The sequence below is a fragment of the Motacilla alba genome, chromosome 14 (genome assembly GCF_015832195.1).
Source record: "Motacilla alba alba isolate MOTALB_02 chromosome 14, Motacilla_alba_V1.0_pri, whole genome shotgun sequence".
In the NCBI taxonomy this organism is placed as follows: domain Eukaryota; kingdom Metazoa; phylum Chordata; class Aves; order Passeriformes; family Motacillidae; genus Motacilla; species Motacilla alba.
In genome coordinates, this window is record NC_052029.1 from 11,318,954 (window position 1) to 11,337,381 (window position 18,428).

Below are 18,428 nucleotides of genomic sequence, written 5' to 3' on the forward strand. Positions count from 1 at the left end.
TTTGACCATACCCTTGGGGCTTCACCTCTCAAGAGTGTGTTGTAGGAGCAAGCACTCCAGGTCTCCTGGACACATTCCAGCTGAATTATCCTTGTGGCTCACACCACCACTGCTTCTGCATGCAGGTGGGATCTTTTCCTTTGTTTTCCATCCTAAACAGGACTGTAACAAGGCTGGGAACTACACAAGGGCTGCTGGTAAAGGGATAGGAAGGGGCCTGTCAACAAACCTAAATTTTAGTGGCAAATATTGCCTGACTCTCTTCATGGTCTCTTAGGAGCAGAAGAAAAAGAAGAGCATGATTAGTGCACATTAAGAAGTCCACACCTGCCTTTCAGAGGCCAGGTGTCTGCAGGGAATGTGGAATGGTGTTATGGGCACCCTGGAGAAGGGATGGACAGGCCTGCTGGCACCAAGCTCCTACCAAAACTCAGCAGGAGCTGGGTGCCTCATTCTCTCAGGTCTGCAGGAGCAGATCAGCTGTGTGCCCTGAGGTCTGTGCTGGTGCAAGTGTTCTGTGTGAAAAAATGCCAGGCAGGAGGAAAGGCCATTTCCAGGACTCCCATGTGCTGAAAGGGAAAATGGATGGGATGAAGCCTGGAGGGGGGGAACCCTTTTAAGTCAATGAGGAATTCTGCCAGAAAACAGCAGAAGGAGCAGTTCAGCGGGAATTACAGAGAAGAAAAAAAAATCTGGCAAGAGATACAGCCTGGAAGATGGAGCACTTCATTTTGGGCAAACTGAATGTTTCAATTAAAAATGACAGAGCTGCTATCCTTTAAGAGCAGTCAGAATTTAATAAATTTTTCATGAATGGAAGCAGCCCATATCCTGAAGACCTGACAAACTCTCCGCTCTTTGGAGATCACATGTTCTCCTGGATCTATGTCTTTCTGGCATCAGATGGCACTGCCAGGCACGGATCAAAGGAAAAAAGCACAAAAAGGCCCACCAGGCATCTTGTGCTACATATGTGTGCAGAATAGAGTGTGCAGAGAGGAGATGGATGCCGGGTGCTACAGCAGGGAGGGAGAGGGTTCATGAGAAGGAAAAGCAAACCAGCACTGGAGAACGGGACACAGAGATGAAAAAAACAGGCAGTGAAGAAAACTAATATCAAGGAGAGGAGTTTGTGAAAGACAAGAGTAGAGCAGTGGAGGTGGAGAGAGGGAGGGAGGAGGAAGAGGGGGAGGGAGGAACGTCCCCTCTGCGCCTGGGAAAAAGACAATAAAAGCTGTGGACTCCTGTCACGCAGGACAATCCCAGCACTATTTACTGTTTGCTCATTTAACCTGGTTAATTTTTAATAATGTTGAAATTTTCATTTTAATAATTTAGGTAAATTATTTATTAAACCACAGGATAAAGGAATCATAGCAATTATGAATTGACAGTGTTACCTGAGGCTCATGAAAAGGTAAGGGGTTTTACAAAGTCCTTGTTATTGGATAAACATTAAATTAGTAACAACTTCACATCCAATTCAAATTACCTTCTTCCAAGGCTAAGATTGCTCTCTCTCGGTCTCTCCTGGCAAGGAGCACTGTGGGCAAAGGAGGTGGCAGGAGCCAGGTCCCATGTGGGGCTCGGATGTTTCTCCTGGAGGAGAGGATGAGGCAGTCTGTCCATCAGAGGATGGCAACAAGGTGACATTCACTGCTCTGATCACGTAGAAAAACCCAGCCTGGCAATACAGGAGATGGGTTTTGTCTGGCTGTGACTTTCAGAGGAATGGTGGCTTTTCTGGTGCAAAAACTGCCAAGAGAAGCATGCTGGAATTTCCTAGCCTTGCTTCTATAAGGGCTCCTTACAGTGTTTTGGTGAAGCAGACACCCAAACCAGCCCAGTGACCAAGGGAACAACAGTCTGGTGACAACCCCCTCATGAAGAGGAAACACAGACCTGGTTCTGCAAGATCCCAGGGATGTTCTGGAGGTGTTTGTGTAGGAGTCCAGAGGCTGCCCCTCGAGGAAAGCAACCTTTGCTGAAGTTGGTGCTCTGCAAAGAGACACAGCTCTCTGCTTACGTAATTGTAGTGGGGTTGCAAAATAAAGCTTTAAGTGTTTGGGAGGCTGAAACTGATGAACTTGACAAACACCTAGGGAAGGTGGCATCCAGATACTCTCAGAAAGAGCAACAAGTTTTGCTTAAGAGTGGAAATCTAAATGGGGAATGGCAAGAGGTGGGAAAGGGAAGGATAAGGTTGGGACCTGAAGTCTGGTGGCCTCAACCAGGAAAGTCCTGCAGCATTTGCCCAACTTTCAGCATCAACAAAGACCCACAGAATTCAAACCAACCATCTACAACTTAATAGCAACCCCAGATTTTAAGTGTTGCAATGAATCAGAGCCATGTTTGCAGTTTCATATTTTGTGCTGTTTAATTTTCAAGCATTTTGTTTTAATTACCAGTTTCCAATCATTTTTATGTTAGCTCTGAGTGCCTTTCCAACATTTTCTTCTCAATAATTAAAACTTTTTAATAACATTACTTTCAATCAAAGAATTTCAATTTATCTTCTAACTTAGTTCTATCCTAATAAGTTTTTTTCCCCTGGAAATTTCCTAGCATTCAGTAAAGGAAACAAGTGTTTCTGAAGAGTCATTTTTTTCCTCCTAACAAATTGACAGCTCAGTTGTCTTGAAAACATTATTTGGCAAAGCAAAAAGACTCAGAGTCCCAAGTATTTGTACACAAGATGGCTCAGATACAAATCTGTTCTACCTCCTCTTTGGTTTAAATAACAAAAGCCACTGACCAGTGTGTGAAACAAGTTGATAAATAAACATGTCCTGTAGGCTTGAGAAAACACCCTCTCAGTTTTGAAATCTGCTCAATCACATTTTTGTATCATGCCTGACAGGTGAGAGAATACAACCTACTGCCTGAGAAAACAATGTTGGGCAGAGTAGGCAATAGTATACAATATACAGTATACAGAGTATACAAGAGTGCACAAAGGCTTAATTCAACTGCAAGGCCTGCCTGGCTTATAATAAAATAAAACAGCCTCATTACAACAAAGAAAAAACAAATGAAAACACAATTGTTCAGAGTCTCTAAGCCTCAAATGATTCTAAACTTGCCCACCTCCTGGGTTTATAAACTGCCAGTTTCCAAACTCTGGAGGGTTTAGCAAAGTCTCTCTGAGGGATGCTTGCACCTCACAGATGAAATCACAGAGAAACCTTAGAAACTCATAGGCAGAGAAGATGTAGGAGATAAATATGAACCATGGAGATCTCACTAATATGCTGAGGCACTCATCAGCATTGTGGACAGTCCATTATACCTGGATCAGCATATTCCTGAGAATATCACATTAACTGAAAACAAACAAAACACCAGCCATGGGCATCTCAGTCTCCTTCCTTTGCCCTCGATCTTCTCTCAGATTCTTCCTTCAGGAGATCAAGTGATAAATGTCAAGTGTAAAAATATTTTGTTACTGTGACTTAATGACAAAGAAAAAAAGCTGAGCAGCTTTTCACCAGAAGATGCTTATTCTACAAAGCCATGGGGTTTGTTAGGAACCCAAGTGTGCTGAAATGAATGAAAATTTAACACAATCCTTCATGCAGGTAAAGTCCAAGAGTATGTTTCAAATTTAGCAATGTATTTCCTCTTTCTTGGTGCACTAAGACACTAATGCACAGGCTACTATTTATTTCACAGATCTTTCCCAAGATCACGATATTACAGGATGTATTAAGTTTGCTCCTTTCATGGTCAGTTTTTAAATTTTGGCTTTTCATTCCAGTATTGAAACTTCCTACAGAAAGTCTGAACTTTTCCTACTTTGGAGCCTAAATTCACACTGGGAACAGCATTACTGCCATGGAGCTGCATCCTATGTAAGCAGTTCCTGATCCAGGAAGCACCCAACAGCAAACCCTCTGAAACCAAAACTGAGTCAGGGCAGGCAATTCACAGCCTCTCTAAGTTCCTTTCTACAAAATTTCTGTTCATTCTGTTCAATAATTTCTGTCTAAACTAAGACAATTTGACACCTTTGGGTGTCCCCAGTGTCTAGGCAGCTAATGAGTGAGGTGTCCTTTGGGTGGAGGCTCCCACCAGCTCTTGGAGGCTGGAGGAGCCTCTCTTCCCCCAAAGCACCTCTGTCTCATGTGGTTTTGTTCAGAGAGTGTTTTCCTTGCAGGGTGGCTGTAGCCAGAAGAAAATTTTTCAGGTTCACAGCTCTTCCCATAGGCAGAGAATGTATACACATTATATTATCTGGCATATTTTCTGCTGCCCAGCAGACACTATCAGCTGTTTGGTGGAGCACACACTAAGATGAATGTGTCAGAGCAGGAAGCAATTAATAACCACATCTGATTACTTAGAGCAAGTCTTCCCAAAGTCCTCTTTGGCCAAGAATAACTAAGCTCTCTGTGCTCTTCCATTTTCCATCACTCCTGGATACTCAAGTCAACGCTTATTTTTCAGAGGTGGGGTCTGATCCAAAGCCTAACAGAAGATGAGAAGAAGTCTTCAGTGGTCACCACGTGGCTTTGGTTCAGTTCACGGGCACACAGAGGACTTGCAGAGGTATTCAGATGCACATTCAGGAGCAGCACACCTGGGGATGGCAGCAAGCCCATGCCTGTCCTGCAAGGGCAGCTGGGGAGCTCCTGAGAGACCCAGTGTGACCAATGCTGCTGTTTCCCAATGCAAGACACCCTGTTGTCTCCAACTCCACAAGCTCTCCGCTGCAGCCCCATCTTCCAGCATCCCTCCCATTCCTTGCTCAGGCAGGCACACTGCACGTTTGTCTTTATTTTAAGTTACCATCTTTTTAATTTTTTTTTTTTCAAAATGGAAAAAAAAACCAAACAACTCCCCCTTGCCTGTCCCTCCTTGCCATGTTCCCAAGGTGCCAACTAATCTCCGATGCCCAGCTTGTACACAGCCACCTCTAATTGCTCCTGCATTTTCATCTGGTGTAAGTTCAGCCATCGCTACAGCTGCCCCTCCTCCCTCCGGGAATTCACACCTTCATTATCACTCTTTACTGCAGAGCCGTCCGCAGGCTCCCGGCTCCGAACAGCAGCTCCGATAAAAAATAGAGCAGCTTTTCAGTGGTTTCAATTTTAATTACCAGCATCAAGGCAGCTCGCATTCTCACCAGGCTGTTTCGCACTAATTAAAGTGAGGAGGAGTTTATGGAAGGGACACCAACTCCACTTCACTCCCTCATCTATTATTTACAGACAGTAATACAAATAATTTCCAATTTAAACAGTCTGAGCTGGCCAGCAAAGAGGAGGGAGAGGTGGGGAGAACGCTAAGCAAGGAGAAACTCAAATAAAGAGCAGAAACTAAGATAAGGGGATGGAAAATCGACTCCCAGTGCCCTCTAGTGGGATGATTTCCTGAGGGGTCGCAGGGCTGGGGGTGTGAACATGCCCACGAGGCCCATCGAGGTGGCAGACGTTGGTTTCTCCTTGCCTGGCCTCACCGGTGACCTTCAAGATGTGATCAAGCAGCAGCAAAAGATCGTTTTGCACCAGGGTCCAGCTGGCTCTAGCTCTGCAGCAGTGCAGGGGGGTTAGTCCTGTGCTGTTCATCACTGCTGGTGCTTCATCTTTCCACGGGCATGGCAAGGAGCTGCTGGAAATGGGCTCTGAAAACCCATCCTGGGTGGGCTCTGAGCTGGCAGACACCACCAGCTGGGTGCCCAGTCCAGCCTGAGAGCCCTGGTTCTGATGGGGTGTGAACAAAGGATGGAGTTGGGCTGGAGATCATGAATGGGATTTCATGGGAGTCATGGGAGAATCCCCTATCCAGAGGATGGGCTGCCCACACAGATGATTAAGCCAGCAGACAGGGTTTCCCAAAGGCAGGATTGTTTTCATTCCTGGTTCCTTTCTCCCTGGATGGGGAATGTTCTCCACCCCTCAGACTGGCTCTGTTCAGCCTCTCACTGTGCAGCGTGTGTCAAGCCTAGAAGTTTTATGATTTGGAGGACAAACCCTGATGAGGGGCTGGCGCAAAGGGAGGTGGTTCCATACCCACGAAAACCCTGTTTGTAAACAGGGAATGTGGAAAACCCCACTGCACAGTAAATTCTGCCACGTCAAGGAATGAAAATGCAATGGTGTCTCATCCACGTTGCTTTGTGCTGGTCAGCATGGATGGGGGGATATATAACCCAGGGAACGTGGGTTATAGCTCTGGTCTTTACAGGGCCCTGAAACCATGTCACCTGTGGGTCACATGCAGATTTCATTTAAACCAGTGCTGATCAGGAATAACTCCAATAAGAGCAGCGTTACCCTGGATTTACACCAGGCTAAGGCACATAAGCCTGAAGATCAGTGACTGAAGGAGAAGAAGTTTCAACATAAATGATGTTACTACAGAAAAGTACCTTGATTGAAGCACAGGTGTTGAATGTTAATCACTGTAGGCTTGATCCAGCATCTGTGTAAGTCAAAAGCAATATCCCATTTACTGCAGCATCTCAGAATTGGATCAACAGCAGGTAAAAACTCAGAGACTGAATCATCTTTCTCTTGTACCACTGCTAGAGTGTGGGAAGTGCCTGGGACTTCAGTGAAGGCATTTCTGATTTATGCCACGGTGCATAAAGCAATCAGGCCCTATCTTCTGCTTCTTGGGTGTTTCCAGGGAATAATGATGGCATTTGGAGCAATTTTACCTTGAGATCATTAATTCAGACCCGGGCCAGGCTGGGTGACAGAAAAAGTTGTTACCAAAGGGGAGCTTCTGAAATGAGTGGGGTTCTGGGGTACGATAAAATTTTCCACTGGTACAAGTAGAGCAGATATTTCACAGATCCTCTTAACAAAAACCAGATTAGAGACTACAGCTCAAGGTACACTGCTGTCTCCCCTTTGGCAAACACAAGACTTGGGGCAGATGCTTGACTTTCCTTAAAAATGTGTGAGCTCAGCCCTGGTGAAGTCCCCCTCTCATTCCTGGTGCTGAGGAGACCATAGCTGCAGTTACAGACTGGGGATTTGACCAGGACGAGCATGGAATCAATTTCCCCAGAGTTTGCAATTCCTTTGTGCTAGCAGGGGTTGGGTTGGTGAGCATCCCTGGGGCCCAGGGTGAGTCTCCCTGTGTTTTTTTGCTCCACATCAGACTGTGCTTGTCCAAAGAGAGGAGAAGAGGCTTGCTCGCATGCCCCTGGCTGGTCAGACCCAAGCCAATGCTCACTCCACACATGCTGGCAGAGCCCAGCTCAGCTCTGGCAGCTGCCAAATGCAGCTGGAAGCACAAATCATTTCATAACTGCTGGTGTTTGTATGGCTGTGCTCGGGTACTCCTGTGGCCAGGCCTGTACATCTCTGTTATGGGCAACTATTTACACTAAAAAAAAAAAAACCAAAACCAATGTCATATTTGCTCTCATCTGGATTCATGAGATGGATTTTGTTGCATTCTCTGTGGTGAAAACCAGTCATTTGTGTCAGCAAATAAACACAGCCATTTTGGCCTCAATCAGCTCCTCTCCAACAGCATCAGTTAATTGTAGTTTGAAATCCCTTCTTCTGTCCTAAAATGTGCTTTCTGATCATCCTCTCAGAGCAAATATGGTAAATAACTAACCAATGTGAGCGGCCACAAAGCCATAAACATTTTACAGATGTTCAGCCAACATCCATGAATGCAGACAAAAATTCCAAACTCCAGCCATGTGCAATGAGCCCGACTTGAAGGGAGGATGTGCAGCTGAGTAGTTGGGTGCACTGTAAATGTGCCTGGTTAGTAAGAAAAGGTTTTTCACCACAGATCACAGGGAGCCCCTTCGTGGAGCTGAAATGCCTTTGCACCAGGTCTCTTGCTCCCAGCCAGAAAGTATCTCTCTCTCTGATGAGAAAAGGGGTTTTTCTAATTTATTGCTTTTATGGGATTGTTCCTCCACAGAGGCACAAATAGCAGCATATCAATAAAGCCAGTCGTTTGAAGTTGGATATTTCCACCTCTGTCACAGCAAAATAATTAAAAAAGGATTCACAAGATCATAAATTGCATGTCACCAAGGACACAGCCTCCTTAACCCTTTAAAAGCCAGGCTGTGCCCACCCATGGCCCATCTTACCGAAGGCATGAAGACACATTTGTTATTTTTAGCATCTCAGTCACAAGGGCTTTCTTGTCTGGAAAGAGATACAGTAAGAACCTGTCTGCAGAGGGAATGAACTGGCTGGCTGGTGGGATCCTGGCCCAGCCCTGGTATGCAAATGCACATATAGATTTGATTTTCAGCCAGGCAAACCAGGAGCTGTGCTGCAGACCTGCAAGAGCCCAGCATTTAGTCACATGGAAGTTAAAACACGTTACAGGCTCATCAGGCATTGGGGATAACATTTTCAAACACAGTTGAAGAGCGGCAGCGTGAAGAGGGCCTAAAATCATTTGTTCTCAGTTAAAAGCTCCTCTGGTTTCAGCTAGGTAATGGAAAAGGATGGAGACCATCTGGGCTAGAGACTCCTGTTGTCCTGCTGATCCCTCCCCAGCACAGACACAGCCAGAACACACCCTGAATCATTGGAAAAAAAAAAGTTAATACAAGAAAAGGAATGAATGCTATTTTCTAGGCAGGTTGCAACTTAGTTCCCAATACAACAGCCAGTGCTCCAGCCTAATTTGGCTACAGTCGAGGTTAGCATCCATTGTTAAATTCAGCAGGTTATGTTGAATTCCTGCCCTCTTATAAATCCAGAGAACTCCATGGAAGAGACTGAGGGTGTAAATCTGCAGGTCTGAGCCCTGGTGGCCCGTGGGAGCTGGACTCCTCAGTGTCGGGACTCAGAGAGGCACGACAGTGAGTAATGCCTGCTGGGCTGTGGGCAGAGCATGAACCAGGGTGGCAACTGCTTTTTCCTGGGGGAAAACACAACCCCCAGCCAGTGGCAGGTTGTTGGTTTGGTGTTGCTTTCATAAAGACCACTCTTGAAGCCTGCAGAGTCTGCGGCGCCAGGAGAAATCCCCCTGGAGGTGGATTAGGGGGAGGAACGGAGCTGAGTTAAGAGTGGTTTATCACAGGGCAGTGTAATTATATTACACATATCCCATGGCTGCATCCACTGTCACCAGCATGAGAGGGAGGCATGTGGGTTTCCTCACTATGCCCTCCCAACCCAAGACAAAAAACCCTGGAAAAGAGTGGGATTTTCCTTTTTGTTACCCCAGAAAAGGATGGTGGGACCTGTTTTTCCCAGCCTGAGATTTCTTGTGTAAGCTCCTTAGAGGAAGAAGTAAAGAAATCAGCCATTGTGGTATCTGCTTTTGGTAACAAAACGTAAGTTTTTGTGGGAAGAGTGAGATTTGGGACAAGTTGGTCCATTATCAGAAGCTCAGGCAGAAGTGAGGCAGGTACAGGGGGTCTAAAGATGTCTTTTTCCTGAGCAAAAGGGTCCTTGCTCTGATACAGACTCAGAAAATCAGAGGAGCTCAAAGTCTTTATGCCTAAATAGCTTCAGTTTTGTAATGATCATCAGCAAACACAATAAAATTAAAGCCTTAAGCCAGGAAAGCAGATGTAGAGCAACAACATGGACACCAACTCCGGTGGGTGTTTGGTTTTAACTAATACCCTTTCCCAAGCTCACGCTTTGCATGGCTGTAAAATCAACCCCAACCCTCAGGAGCCCTGCCCTGCCTTCTGGTCTTCTCTCAACATGACACCAAATTAGGACCCTTCAGTGGCAGAGCCACAAACCAGGCAGACAGGAGTAAACGGCCCCTGGATGCAGGATTACCAGGGCTTTGCTGGAGAATGGGGCAGTGCAGGGAATTGCAGCTCCCTTCCCATCACAGCCAGGCAGAAAGGGCCTGGGGAAGAGGCTGTGCATATGGAGAAGGGCAGCAGCTGAGCCCCATCTGGAGATCCCTGGGGATGTGCCAGAGAGGGGTGGGAAAAGCAGAGGATGAACTGCAGTGTCCAAAGAGGACCAATAAAGGGATGCATCTCGGGGAGGGAGAAGGTGCCTGGCATGTGGCTCTGGTTAAACGGAAGGAATAGAGGAGACAGAAAAGATGGCTTCTCCTCAGACTGACACCCAGGGTCTGCAGGAACAGCTGGTTTTGCTGACCCTCTCTGATGCCACCATGGGGCAGCAGTTAGTGAAACCCTGTGGGTTTATTGAGGCATTAGGAATCCTGCAGAAACACCAAACCCAATTCCCTCTCCTGTCCTCATGGCCTCCAGTCTACCCACGGGTTGGGAACTGAGGTCTGTAGCAGGCCAGGAAACAAAGAGATCTGTACTTCCACTGGAAACCCTCATTCAGGAGTCCACAGACTGGAATAAGTTAAAATCACAGTTTCATTCCTAAATGGTAGGAATAAATTGCTGCCCTTCTAGACAATTTTTTCTATTATCTACCCAAAATAAAGTATATAGATAAATAATGAAATCTTACAGTACCTATCAGACTAGCTATAATAAGCATTTGAGCAGGATGAAACACTGTCTTATTAGGAGAGCTGAAGGTGTGAAGTTTGCCACCAGCTCCAAAGGGCAGAGATGCTCATATGACAACTGTCTCTTAATATTCATTAGCAAACTGATGGCTAATATAAGAAAACCCCTCACATTATCACTAATCCATCAATGGTACTCGTGGGGCTCCTATCACCATAACACCCAAGTACCTCCAGCATCCCTCAGCAGATTATTATCCATGGAGAGCCCAAATAACTCTTACCTGAGCCTCTGAGCAAGTGATAGGGAGGTTTGAAGGAGGGGGGAAATCCTTCTTTTCCATGCTGGACAAAGAGTCTTGATGAGATCTGTTGGTCTGAGGGCTCAGTGAGCTTCAATGCCACAGAATGGGGGTTGTTCCAGGGAAGGTTATCTGTGCTCATGGTGCAACACCAACAGCCAGGCCTTGTTGGGACAGAGGGATCTGAGAAAACCTGTGGGAGCCATGTGAAAATGAAATTAAGAGAATGTGGCTCTTCAGATTTTTCCCGGTTGTCCTGTTTGGTCTTGGGATGAGCTGGGGTTGAGGGTGTTGGGATGGCCTCTGGTCTCTGCCTCATGGAAACCCCAAAGAGGCCAAAGCAGAAGTGGAGGAGCAACAGCATCAACCCTGTGCACCAGGAATGGGGCCAGAGGCTGGAACCTTGGCTGGGATTTTGAGAGCTGTGGGCTCAGCAGGTGGGGTTTCTCTGAGCTGGCAGAGACCCTGCTGGGACCCACAGTGATGTCTGCAGCAAACCAGAAAGGTCAGGACATGGAAAGTGGGATTCAGACAGGGCCAAGCCCTGCAAGCACACCACAAGCACACATGACACGCTACCTTTTAATTTAAGAACTAGGAAATGCTGTTGTACTGCAGCAGACATCCACCAGCACCTCTAAAAAAGAACTCCAACCTCTGCCTGACTCACAGAGCACACCTTTTCCCTAACTTCATCCCTGGGACCCAAGGGAGGCAGCATGGGGTCCCCAGGGGAGACCAGAGCAAAGCTGCCCTCGCTTGCCTTGCCCCAGGAGAGCTCAGTGAAACATCATTTTCTCTCTCCAACCCTTTGAACTATGCTCCTGAGTAGAGACAAAGGAAAAGAAGTGGGACAAATTAATTTCAGGCAGTTGAGTGTCTTCCCAGCTCTGGCTAAGTTTGGAGTAGGTACACATAATAATAACATTTTAATAATAATTTAATTTATAATACGCCCCCCTGCCAAGGCACTCAAGGCACTACACAAACAATTAAAATATGATTATAATAAATAAACAGCAATAATTAAAACATCATAAACCAGACAATATTAGAGACAAACCAAATGCTAAAAAGCAAAACAAAGCAGCATCTTTGGAGGAGGGAGATCCTTGCACAATTCATCTTCCAAATCTCCTGTTGATGTTAGATTGAAATTCTCCTGTGAAGCTGTTTCTGCATCTGCAAAGATTTTGGCAGTGTCACTGTCATTAAAAAAAATGGATTTTATACTACCATAAATTAACTAGAGTTTTGCAAGGCTGTAATAACACAACATTCACTTTCATTTGAATAAATTCAGAACTCAGTTTGCTCAGGAAACTCAGTTTATGGTGCCGAACCTGTGTTGACTGCCCTGAGTTTGGGAAAAACACACACTCATACAGTTTGTGGTTTGTAAAACGTGCCTCATTATAGAAACCAGAACGTATTAAAGATTTAAAACCAAACCCCAGAACTGAAAGGCAGACCAGCCTTCTCCTGGCTGTCAGCTCCTCGGAGCCAATGGGATCAGCTCGTCCCAGTTTACACAACTGGAACCAAAAGACCTAAACTAACAAAAGAAGCAATCTCTCTCCAAAACAAATGAAATTCCAACTTGTGCCAGGAGAGAGCCGTGCACTGAACTCTAATGATTAAAGGAGACAGGCTCTGTCAAGGCAGAGGTGGAACTGAAACACAGCCAGTTGGTCCCTCCTCTGAAAAAAGCTGGCACCAGCCCTCAGACAATTACATCCAGGATCCGTTCACTCGAGTGCCTCAGCTGATCTCAGTGCTTGTGGCAGCGCATGAAGGGAAAATCCTTCTCACAAGCCCAAACCACACAGGGATATCTCCATACTAGGGAAAAAAAAAAACCAACCCAAACAAAACAAAACAAAACAAAACGCGTTGGAAAGATGAAGCTGGGGGTTTTTATCCAGCACAGAAAACCAAGAGGATGTTTTCCATCTCGTTCCTCTGAGGTTTTGTTCTCGTGTGTTTTACTTTGAGCTTCAGATCCGAGAATCTTAAAAATCAAGGGGATGGCAAATGACACCACGTGGTTCTCACACACAGAGCTGTCTTTGGGGCTGGGCTTGTTCAAAAAGAGCCTTCAAAAGGGTTCATGAGCTTAGTGCATGATGCCACAACTCTGGAGGCAGGTAAGAGGCCTGCAGTGGAGAATCCATTACAGATTTGGGGCACAGACAGATTCCTTTCATTTGTTTCTGTAATCTCCTATCAGGACGCTCTAAAAAATGAAATGAACCACAGATTCCTGGTTCCCTGCATAGCCACCTTCAGGAACGGCCCCAAACTTTGCTGAAAGCCTGTGCTGGAAAGGACCTCCTCTTGTCTGCAGGAAAAAAAGGTGCTTTCCAGGAGGGTCCCACATTACCAGGGTTGGGGGTTGATTGTTTCTTTCCTCTGTTGAATGCAGCCTACTCCCCTTACAGGTCTCATGACTGCATTAAGGCTCTACTGCCTTTCATGGAAATGGTCCTTCCTGGGTGCTCACCTTTTGAAAAGGAATTTCCAAGGGCAAGGGAGCCTCATCACAAGCTCATCTTCTGGCATCTCCCAGTATCTGGGCAGCAAGGACCATTCATCAACCAGTATTCCCACACTTTTCCCAAATCCTTCACCCTGCATAGAAGTCATTGAGTAAATTTCAAATTTCCACTCCATGGAGGTAACTGGAAATTCATGGCTCTTCATTCACCTTCTTCTCCAATACACAAACAGCATTTGGACTCCAATTCTACAAAAACAGTTTCTATTTTCTGTGGAGAGGGAGGGCACTGGAACATAGAGAAACTCATCCAAGTCCTCTGCTCTTCCTCATGCTGGGCCACATTTCAGCTGAAAGATTCAGATTCTGGGATGAACCACAATAAATTTGCATTCTGTGTCATTCACCACTCTCCTTCTAGTGTCCTGTGTGACCTTGAACAGGGGAATCAGACACAAACTGTCAAAAATGTCAGATGTCTCTGCCTTTAGGATCAAAGAGAGCCAAACATCTCACACCTTGAAGGATGTGGATTAGAGGTCTGTGCCTCAGTTTCCCTATGTGCTTTCCTGCCTTCCAGGACAGATTGGACATCAATATATCAGCAGTTTTTCTCTTCAACTTCCTCATTCATTTAGTCATCAGTATTTTTAATTCAGATTTTCAACCATGAGATGATGATTCTGCCCATGTCAGCATTTCAGCATAGCAAAAGAACCTGACTAGAGGATCTTCCTGGTGTGACACTCAGGGTCTTCTTTCCAGATGCCACTCAGGGCTCTGATTCATTTGGAAAGGCTCCACAGATCCTCCAAGACTGGGGTAGCTCCAGCACAGGGGCTTGGGAGTCATTGGAAACTGCTTCAGAAGAGCACTCACTGACACTTGAGAGCAGAAATGAGAAGACAGAGGTGGCAGAATTTATTTTATGACAAATCCTAAAAGGAAATTATGCAAAGTAATAAAATAAAGAATTATAAATGAGGACAAGAAATGGGTGAGATATAGAATAAATTATAGCAAAGCAGGAAGGTGTGGGGGAAGAACTGAAGGCAGAAGTGCTGAGTTAAAGAATAATTATTAGAAACCGATGCATAAACTGAAGGGAAGAGGGCATTTGGGTTGGGGATGGGTACAAAAGGAAGCTGCACATTTTTGTGCATTGGCAAAGCATCTCTCTGTTAGGTGTGCCTTGGGGATGCATGGGGTGACAGCCACTATTCATTATTTGGGTGCAAACCCATAAATCCGGGGGTAAGATTGCTCCTGCTTTGACCTGCAGCCAAAATAAGCCAAACCTCAGGAATAAAAGCACTGGATGGCCGGTGCTCAGGCGGTGCATCCCGCAGGAGCTGCCGGCTGGATCCTCCCTCCTGGCAGCAGCGCCTTGCTCCCTTCTCAGCATCCTCCCCCAGCCCCGCAGCACCCACCGGCGACGGCTCTGGGGGAGATGCTCCGCACAAAACCCCCAGCACAGCTTCCCCAGAGAGAGCCCGGGGCGAGCCGGGCTGCTCCGGGGTCTGTCGGGGGAATCCTTCGGAGAGTTGCGAGCCCCAGGTGCGGGGAGGGGGCGAGGGAAGCCCCTGCTCTGGCCAGGGACTCTGTCTGGGGGCAGCCGATGGCAGGAGGAGCTGGTCCCAGCCCCACGGCCCCAGCTGTCACTCTGAGCGATGAATTACATGCTATAAGAAGGTGTTGACAGGAGCAGCTGGACATCAGGGAGTGATGAAAAGGGAACAAAATTCATTCCGAGTTCAGACAGACTGGCTCGTTAGGGACAGCGGCGGCAGAGGCCGCAGAAGCACTGCTCCATCTCCTGGACATCCACCGAAGCGGCTCCCGAAGAAGCCGAGAGCCCCCCGGCCCCTTCCCGGTGCCATCCCGTGTCGCAGCAGGGCGACACCGGAGTCCCCCCCTGTCCCCCTCCTCGCCCAGCCCGGCCTGAGGTGTCCCCCAACACAGCACGGGATTCAATTTGGATGTCTTCAAAAGGAACCTAATCAAAGACTTTTCGTGCCTCTTGTTTGAGGCTGTAATTTGTGCGATCTGTATGAAGAGGAATGGGGGAGGCGGGACGGGAACATTTGGCATCAAAACAATTATCTCCATTTTAATGCAAACTAAACGACATGCTGAAGGGGAATTGTTTCGTACATATGTACAGCAAGTGAACATTAAACCACACGGCTAATAATTAACTGGCTCGGCATTACCCTTGCTGCGAAATGCGAGGGTGTCCCCTTACATTTAATGTACGGAGAAGTTTGAGGACACGGAGGTCCCGTATGAGATTATTCCTAAAGCTGCGAAAATAACAAAGAGATTTTTTTTTTTCCTTAGTCAAGCTACTTCTTGGCATTGACAGAAGTTGGCAGAGAGAAAAAAGTGTTAGTGCTTCTCCCACCCCTTTTCTCCCTCTCTCCCTCCCTTCCTCCGGCTCTCCTCCCTTTCCTGACTTCCACTTCTTTCTGCCGCTGGAGAAAAAGAATAGCAAATTCAGAGAAAATTTCATTGACGTTATTCAAAGAGTTTTTCATGGATTATTTACACAAGTGCTGTTCAAACAGCCTTTGTCTGAACATCCCTTGAAATCTGCACCCAATCCTTTCAGATTCAAAGCAATAGCTCAGGGGAGACAAAGGGGAGCGGCTGACATGGGTTTCCTCTGCAAGTGAATGAGAGGTCTGGCTAAACACAGAGGGCTTTGGGATCACAAGCTTCCTTTCAGCCTGGAAAATAAACACTGGTCTGAGGCTGGGCAGCTGTACCTCCGAGCAGCCTGCCCCATCCACTGCCATGGAGGGAGTGGGGCACACACCTGGCTGCCCCCCCAGGGCAATGCACCCCTGTCCTGTGCCCTGTCCTGCCCTGCTTCAGTGCCCAAGCCATGTGTGCCAGCCCTGAGGACCCTGCCTGCACGATGGGGACAGGGAGACCCAGCACCCTGAGCCCCCCAAACCCAGCCCTCCGTCCAAGGGACACAGGGAAGCTCCCAGTAGCCTCCTGGCTGTGAGGATGGCAGAACTAAATGTGCTCCTGCAAAAGCCAGGAGTGTAAACAAATGTACTCTTAATCAGAGAAAAGAAAGAGGGATGGTGGAAGGAAAAGGAGGGTGAATGAAGGCAGGCAAAGCCACTATAGAAATATTACAAAGTGCACCCATGTTCAACACCCACTCGCAGCCCTCTCTCCATCCCAAAGCTTCTGCACAGCACTCCCTTCCCCTCTGGCAGAGGAGCAGCACTCACCTCCCTCTGACCTGGGAAACCAGGCACCACAGGCTCATGAAATGCTTGAAGTGCCCATAACAGGGTCAATTAAAATCAAGGGAATAAGTGAAATATGTAAGAAAGGCCAAGTTCTGCCTTAAATTACCCCCAGAGCAGTGACCAGCTGCGAGGCGGGGAAGGCAGCACGGCCCCTGCTCCTGCCACGCCTGCCCGTCCTCTCTGCACAGCTCACACAGCATTCGCTGCCTCCTCTGCTCATCTTCACAACTTCTGGCTGTCACCCCTTTTAGATTAAAACATTAAACCATTCTACACACATTGATCAGTCCAAGTGCTCTCTGCACTCTTTGCTTACATAAAACTGTTCTTATTCCCTGCATTCTTCTTCCCAGCTCCTGTTTGCCTGTTTCTGCTTTCCTAGCTCACCCACCAGCCCAGTCCCAAACATCAAAGGAATCAGCTTTTCTGCTTTGTTTTGCTTTCTTTGCTACATTGCTAAAGATTTGCCCGAAGATTTTTGGATTTCAGTGGGAGGTGCTCATCTGCTAGAACTGGCCCTTGTCATCCTCCTAGTGTCTGTCAAAATAAATCCTTTCCCTTCTCCACCTGTTCCTCCTTTCTTGCAGATATTCTCCTTCCTCCCTCCTGGCTTTCCCACCATCACCACAAACCAAATCTTTTCCTTCCCTGATTTATTCCCTTCCTTTCTCATCTTCATCTGTGTTCTGGATGTCTCACAGAAGATGTGAACAGAAACACACAGCCTGAGTGCCAGCTCTGAGCACAACAATCCCGTCTCCAGGTGCCCCAGAGGTCTCAGGCCCGTCTCAGCTCTACCACTGGAGGCAGCAGAAACTGGTGGAAGAAACCCTGTTTTGAGAGTAATGAGCTGGTTAGTGGAGTCCTGGTACACAGAAATGCTCTCCTGATCACCACCGTCAATACAAATAATAATAATAACAATAATAATAACAATAATTCATACAAATCTAGATGTATTTATCCATAAAAATGCTGAATCTCCTTTTGAACTCTGTTCAGCTTTCAGCATCGTGCCCTTACAGGGCAGTGATTTCCAGCCTGCTGGGCGCTCATGAAGATGTGATCATCTTTTATTTTTCAGCAGCTCTGAATGGATCTGGCTTTCCAGTTTCACTAGGAGATGGAGGAAGGAGAGCCCCCTGCAAGGTTGTTTCATCCCTTTGAGTCCCACACAAACCTTGAGTTTTGTTGAACTACCACTTTTAACTTTCCCAGAATGATGCTGCTTTAGTGCTGAAAAAGTAGCCTCGCCTAGAAAGAAGATTAAAATCCTATTACTTGTTATTCATGTGTTATTTTATGATATTTTTTCCATTATGTATTTATTTATTTTTAAGTTACTTGCTTTGAATCTCGAGCTGGTGTTTTTAATATTAAGTCTACTTTCTAGTTTGTTTTTCTAATTGGAATAAAATAAACATGGAATAGAATTTTCTAGTGGTTATTTTTATATTTATTACAGGAATGACAAAAGCAAACCTCAACAACTGATGACCAAACCCAAAAGGCAGTAATGCAACTGCACAAGAGCAACAAGGCAATAACAAGCCCCAAAACTCCAATGTGTCCCTCACAGAGGCCCATTACTTCTCTGGTAATGATTTGGCACCCAAGTGGTGCTCATATAAACTCTGGCTTGAGGAAGATCTCTCCACACACAGGTATCTCTCCATCCATGGAGAAGGTGGGATGAATCCATGTTCCATCAGTTTTTGAGGATGATGAACTTCGTTTTGGGAGAGGGCATATCTTTTTGATGAGTGGGTGGCTCTGAAGATGAAATGCCACGACCTCATCCAAGAGAGAGCTCACATCAGTGAGGAGCTTCCTCTAAAAAAAAAACATATTTTCAGGGCCTGGAAGGAAACCTGAGAGAAATGGGTCTTATTGGTGAGATGAAGAGCCAAATGGAAGATGGATGAAAGGGAAATAAAGATGGAAGGAGAAGAGAGGAAA

The 18,428-nt window shown here is 46.4% G+C and overlaps 1 long non-coding RNA gene across 2 annotated transcripts; it reads right to left on the reverse strand.

The window, feature by feature from the left end:
- Nucleotides 1-1,550: 1,550 nt before the first annotated feature.
- On the reverse strand, nucleotides 1,551-16,637 carry LOC119707225. 2 transcript variants are annotated; one of them, XR_005258711.1, is made up of 4 exons: nucleotides 16,449-16,637; nucleotides 13,207-14,138; nucleotides 10,686-10,896; nucleotides 1,551-1,684 (listed from the first exon to the last, which is right to left on the reverse strand). It is a non-coding gene; the product is annotated as an uncharacterized LOC119707225 (long non-coding RNA). The 2 variants fall into 2 exon arrangements; XR_005258712.1 differs by lacking the exon at nucleotides 1,551-1,684 and adding an exon at nucleotides 4,319-6,426.
- Between the last annotated feature and the right edge of the window lie 1,791 nt (nucleotides 16,638-18,428).